Source organism: Chiloscyllium plagiosum, chromosome 2, assembly GCF_004010195.1.
Source record: "Chiloscyllium plagiosum isolate BGI_BamShark_2017 chromosome 2, ASM401019v2, whole genome shotgun sequence".
Taxonomy (NCBI): Eukaryota; Metazoa; Chordata; class Chondrichthyes; order Orectolobiformes; family Hemiscylliidae; genus Chiloscyllium; species Chiloscyllium plagiosum.
This window is the reverse complement of record NC_057711.1, coordinates 54,102,014-54,107,958: the sequence shown is the minus strand read 5'-3', so window position 1 is coordinate 54,107,958 and position 5,945 is coordinate 54,102,014. Positions and strand designations below refer to the sequence as shown.

The window sequence follows — 5,945 nt, the reverse complement described above, 5'->3', positions numbered from 1 at the left end:
GGAGTCCAGAACTAGAGGGCATAGGTTTAGGGTGAGAGGGAAAAGATAGAAAAGAGACCTAAGGGGCAACTTTTTCACACAGAGGGTGGTACGTGTATGGAAGAGCTGCCAGCGGAAGTGGTGGAGGCTGGTACAATTGCAACATTTAAGAGGCATTTGGATGGGTATATGAATAGGAAGGGTTTGGAGGGATATGGGCCGGATGCTGGCAGGTGAAACTAGATTGGGTTGGGATATTTGGTCCGCATGGACAGTTTGGACCGAAGGGTATGTTTCCATGCTGTACACCTCTATGACTCTAGATGGCACAAAGATTGGTTAAATGATTGATAGTGAGGAAGAATGAGGATATAGACAGATTGGTCAGATGGGCAGTTCAAAGGCAGATGTAATTTGATAAAGATGGAAGATGAAAACCCTGAGAAGTGTGAGGTGATGCCCTTTGGAAGAAGTAACAAGACAAGGGAGTAGCCAATGAATGGCAGGAAGCTCAGAGGAACAGGATCCCCAAAGGCAGAAGGACTGGTTAATAGGGTAGTTAACAAGGCACATGGGACATATGTTTTAATCAACTATGGCAGAGATTGTAAGAGCAAAGAAGTTTTGTTGGATCAGTACAAAAGATTGGTGAGGCTACAGATGGAATAATGTGTGCAGTTTTGATCGCCATACTGTTGGAAGGATGCACTGGAGCGGTCACAGAGGTGATTCACCAAATGCTGTCTGGGATGGAGCATTTTAGCTACGAAAAGAGGGTGGAGTGGGTTGTGCTGTTTTCTTTGGAGCAGGAAAGTCTCAGGGTGCACTAAAATAAAACCAGGAACTGAGTGTGCCAGAAATCTTAAAAAAACAGAAATTGCTGAAGGAGCTCAGCAAGTCTGACAGCATCTGTGGAAAGAAAGCAGAATCAACATCTCAATGTTTTGATGAAGGGTCACTGGACTCAAAACATTGAGTCTGAGGGGGGACCTGATTGAACTGTATAAGATTGCAAGGGGCATGGACAGGATGAAGAGAAAGTAGCTGTTCTCCTCATTTGAAAGATCAATAACAAGAGGGGACATAATTTTAAGGTGAAGATCAGGAGGTTTAGAGAGGATCTGAGGAAAGCTCTTATTAACCAGAGGGTAGTGGGAACCTGGATTGCACTACCTAGGAGGGTAGTAGAGTTGGGAAAGCTCACAACCTTTAAAAAGTACATAGGTGAGCACTGGAAAAGTTAAACATTCAAGGCCAATTGCTGGAAAGTGGGATTAGCATTGATAGGTTAGCACAGACACAATGGACCAAAGGGCCTCTTCTGTATTGTATGACTCTATGACACCTCAGATGTCTTGCTGAGTGCATCTCCAACAACACTCACACAGTTTCATTCCATGAAGGACACAGCAGTCCACTTGATCAGTATCCCTTAGACATCAGCAGCACACAGCAACAGCCTATACCATACACACAAAGCACTGCAGTAAATCATCAAAGGTCCTTCAACAGCATCTCCCAAGCCTGTGATAATAGAAGAAAGACACCATTCATGTGAGTACCATCTACAAGCTCTCCTCTGTAGGTCATCACCTAACTTTTATTGGGAGGTCATGTACAGGACATTGGTTTGGCCAGTTTTGGAATACTGTGTACATTTCTGGTTTCCCTCCTGTCAGAAGGATGTTGTGAAACATGAAAGGGTTCAAGAAAGATTTACAAGGATGTTGCCAGGTTTGGAGGATGTGAGCTATAGGGAGAGGCTTGATATGCTGGGGATGGTTTCTCAGGAGTGCCAGATGACCTTATAGAGGCTTATAAAATCATGAGGGGTACGTATAAGTAAATAGACAAGTTTTATTTCCTTGGGGTGGGGGAGTCCAGAACTAGAGGGCATAGGTTTAGGGTGGGAGAGGGATCTAAGGGGCAACTTTTATACTCAGAGGGTGCTGAGTGTATGAAATGAGTTGCCAGAGGAAGTGGTGGAAGCCAGTACAATTCCAACATTTAAAAGGCATCTGGATGGACATATAAGTAGGAAGGGTTTTGAGGGATATGGGCCAAGTGCTGGCAAATGGGACTACATTAGGTTAGGATACCTGGTTGGCATGGATTAGTTGGACCGAAGGGTCTGTTTCCATGCTGTACATCTTTATGACACTAAAATGAACAAAAAGATACATGAAATCTGCTCTAGTGAAAAGGGAATCAGTCAGATGATGCCCTACTGATCAGAAAAGTCACTGGTATCAATATTTCAGTGTCTGAAAGAGTGCATGTATAATTAAGTGCTGTAACTCAACAGTAATTGACTAAACTGTCACAGTTTGTCTGAAAGACTGAATTCCAGTTAAAAACAGACCAGAACATCGAATCAGATAACGTGGACTATTTGTCAGCCAAACAGAGAGTATTTGATTATGGAGATTGTGAAAAATCCTATCTGAGTAGACAATACATGAAGCAAGATAAAGTGATGTTCCAATGCTGCTTTCAGTCAGAGACATTGTAACTGAAGAAACAGGAGCAGCAAACACTGGAGAGGCAGAATCTGTGATTGGAGAAGTAGCTCCACACAAATTCTATTTCATTCATGCCAACTATTCCTCCAATCAAACTCTACATTATTTTTGAAGGCTTACCAAGATGCTTAAAGAATAATATTTGAAATTAACTATTTGTCTCTCTCCACAAGTGTTTCCAAGCCTCTGAGTAATTCCAGCACTTTCTCTTTTTATTTCTGATTTCAGCATATGCAGTCATTGCTTTTGTTATGCAAACTAATTGAATTTTCTAATTCTGGTTGTGATTTTGATTTTTTTGTGCACACTATCTCCTTACCTTTAGACCACATTTAAGGTTTAATCAAGTGCTATGCTGCCAGATCAGCATAGCTCACTGACTTCATGCCAACAGAAAAGCCAATCTTGAGCTGCTCAGTCCTAGCCATTGCCCTCTTCCTTTCAGGGACACAACACAAACCCAGAAGAGACAAAACACAGATAGTGGGGATTGTATATACTTTCAAACTGTGGTGTTAATATTGGGGAAGACATTAAACATGAAATTAGATGCTCAAGCAATAAAGATACAGCTGTAGTTATGAGCGACTTTAATCTGCATATAGATTGGGCAAATCAAATCAGTAATAATCTGACAAAGGAGGAGTTACTAGACTGTGTATAAAATGGATTTCTGGATCAATATGTTGAGGAACCAATTAAAGAACAGGCCATCCCAGACTGGGTATTGTGTAACAAGAAAAGAGTAATCGACAATCTAGCTCTGCGAAGTGCCTTTAGGAAAAGCAAATACAATACAATAGAATTCTTCATTAAGATGGAGCGTGACATAGTTAATTCTAAAACTAAGATCCTGAATCTAAAAGGAAACTACAATGACATGAGACATGAGCTGGCGATGAGAAATTGTATCATTAACATTACTATAAAAGTTAACTAAAGAATTGATGGTAGATAAGTAATGGCAATCATTTAAATCGTCCATAGAGGAACTGCAACAATAGTTGCTTCCTGGCTAGCATTGAAATAAAATGAGAAAGTGACCTAAAAATTAGCTAAGAAGGGAAATTAGGGATAGTATTAAGTGTAAAAACAAAACAAGGGAGATTAGACATAGCATTAGCTGCAAAGAAGGGACATAGAAATTATCCAAAATAAAAGCAGACCTGAAGATTGGGAGAAACTGATATTTTAAAGGAGGACAAAGGGATTGATCAAGAAGGGAAAAATAGAGTTCGAGAGTACATATGCAGAGAACATACAAATTGATGGCAAAACCTTCCAAGGATATATGAAGAGAAAAAAGATTAGTGAAGACAAATGTAGGTCCCTTACAATCAAAATAGGGCAAGTGCAATGGAGAACAAGAAGATGGCAGACCAATTAAATACTGTCTTCATAAAAAAGGCCACAAATAACATCCCAGAAATGTTGGGGAGCACAGGGTCTTGAAAGGGAGGAACTGCAGGAAATCAGTATCAGGAGAGAAATGGTGTTGGGGAAGCTGTTAGGCTGATAACACCCCCAGTACCTGAAGATCAACATCCCAGACTACATAAGGAAGTCACCCTAGAAATCATGGATGCACTGGTGGTCATCTTTCAAGATTCTATAGAGTTGGGAAAAGTTCCTATAGATTGAAGGGTAGCTGAAGTAACCCCAATATTTAAAAAAGGAGGCAGAGAGGAAAAAGGAAATTACAGACTGGTTAGCCTGATCTTGGCAGTAAGAGTTAATGCTAGAGTCCACAATAAAATATTTAGTAGCAAAGCACTTGGAAAATAGTGACAAGATTGGTCAGAGTTAGCACAGATTTACAAAAGGAAAATCATGCTTGACAAAGCTACTGAGTGTTTCGAGAATACAACTAGTAGACTTGATAAGGGAAGCCAATGGATGTGGTTTGTTGGACTTTCAGTAGGCTTTCAAGGTGGTCCCCCTTAAAGACTGGAATGTAACATTAAAATGCATGGGATTGGGGGTAGCGTACTGATATGGATAAAGAACTGGTTGGTAGACAGGATGCAAAGAGTAAGAATAAACAAGTCATTTTCCAAGTGGCAGCTAGTGACTTGTGGGGTACTACACAAATTGCATGAGGAAACTAAATATATCTCCAACAAAAAAACAGAAGTTGCTGGAAAAAACTCAGCAGGTCTACCAGCATCTTTGGAGAGAAATAAGAGTCAACATTTCAGGTCGAGTGACCTTTCCTCAAAGCCAATTTCTTCAAGTTTGCAGACAGCATAAAGCTGAGAGAGAGGGTAATCTGTGAGGATGGTGCAGATATGCTACCGTGCGATTTGGATAAATTGAGTAAATGGGCAAATGAATAGCAAACAAAGTATAATGTGGATGCAAAACTTTGAAGGGGGCAAAAGCACGTACCGGTATTGAGTTGGATGGTCTGCCGTGCCTATATTAAATAGCGCCGCAGTCTCGGAGGGCTGAATGGCCTACTATTGCTCTTATTTTCTATGAGAGCGGAGCTACCTTCACTGGGACCGGCTACTCGGAACTTAGATCATTTACCAAAACAATTCCCCGCAGCTCGGGGGCCTCTGTCGTTACCCAGTAAAGCCCAGGATTCCGGCATCAGATGGAAAAGAGATTCCCTTGTTCAGCCTCGGGCAGCAGCGAATAATCTCAGACAATGCCACAGTCCAAAGAGAGTTTTGTCCAATTTGAATCAATTTGGGATCACGCCATAAACCTACTGAAAGGTCGAACTGGATGAAATGGTACTCACTTGGCGGTCAGTAACGTTCACAACTCAGATCCAGGATCCCCATGAAAATAGATTAAGTTCGCAGCAATCTTTGCAGTGGTGATGGCGTGCTTCTTGTCCACTTTTACACTTCGGGAGTCCAGCAGATTTTTAAAGTTAAAAATAAACAAACCGCTTCTCACATCAAAGGCTCAGCTCCATCTCGATAACACGACGGGCGCAGCCATGTTGTGATCTCTCAATGAGCCTGCGCAGCAGCCTTGATCTCTGGGATTTGTAGTTCTATAATTCACGGAATGAGGTGTCGCCTCCAGCGGCTGCCAAGTGGACTACAACTCCCAAACTGCAGCAGACAACGTTTCTGCACGCTGACAATATGCTACAATCCACATGTGTGCACGAGAGGATTGTGGTTAGAGCAGAGAATCATCTCCTTGCACTGTAGGAGTACAACACCACATTATAAACGTTAATGTGTTTTCGTTAATCATTATGCAGATACTGCAAAATCTGAAATGTTAAAAGATTACATTCAACAGGCCAAGCAGAATCTGGAGACAGAATCATCATTCAGCTGAAGTTACTTTCCATCAGAACTGGCACATTCTCCCAGTTGGAGACGAAGGCATAAGTCAGGCCTACTTTTTATTCTAGACGGGATGTATGCGTGTGTGTGTTTGTGTCACTGGCTAGGCCAGCTGATTCCTCAGGTGAAT

The 5,945-nt window shown here is 41.6% G+C and overlaps 1 long non-coding RNA gene across 2 annotated transcripts in view; it reads right to left on the bottom strand.

Moving 5' to 3' along the window:
• Positions 1–5,471, bottom strand: part of LOC122559821 — a 166,312-nt gene extending 160,841 nt beyond the window's left edge. For both annotated transcript variants that reach the window (XR_006314560.1, XR_006314561.1), the window contains exon 1: positions 5,251–5,471. This is a non-coding gene — a long non-coding RNA (uncharacterized LOC122559821). The remainder of the gene's footprint in view (positions 1–5,250) is intronic.
• Positions 5,472–5,945: the final 474 nt, after the last annotated feature.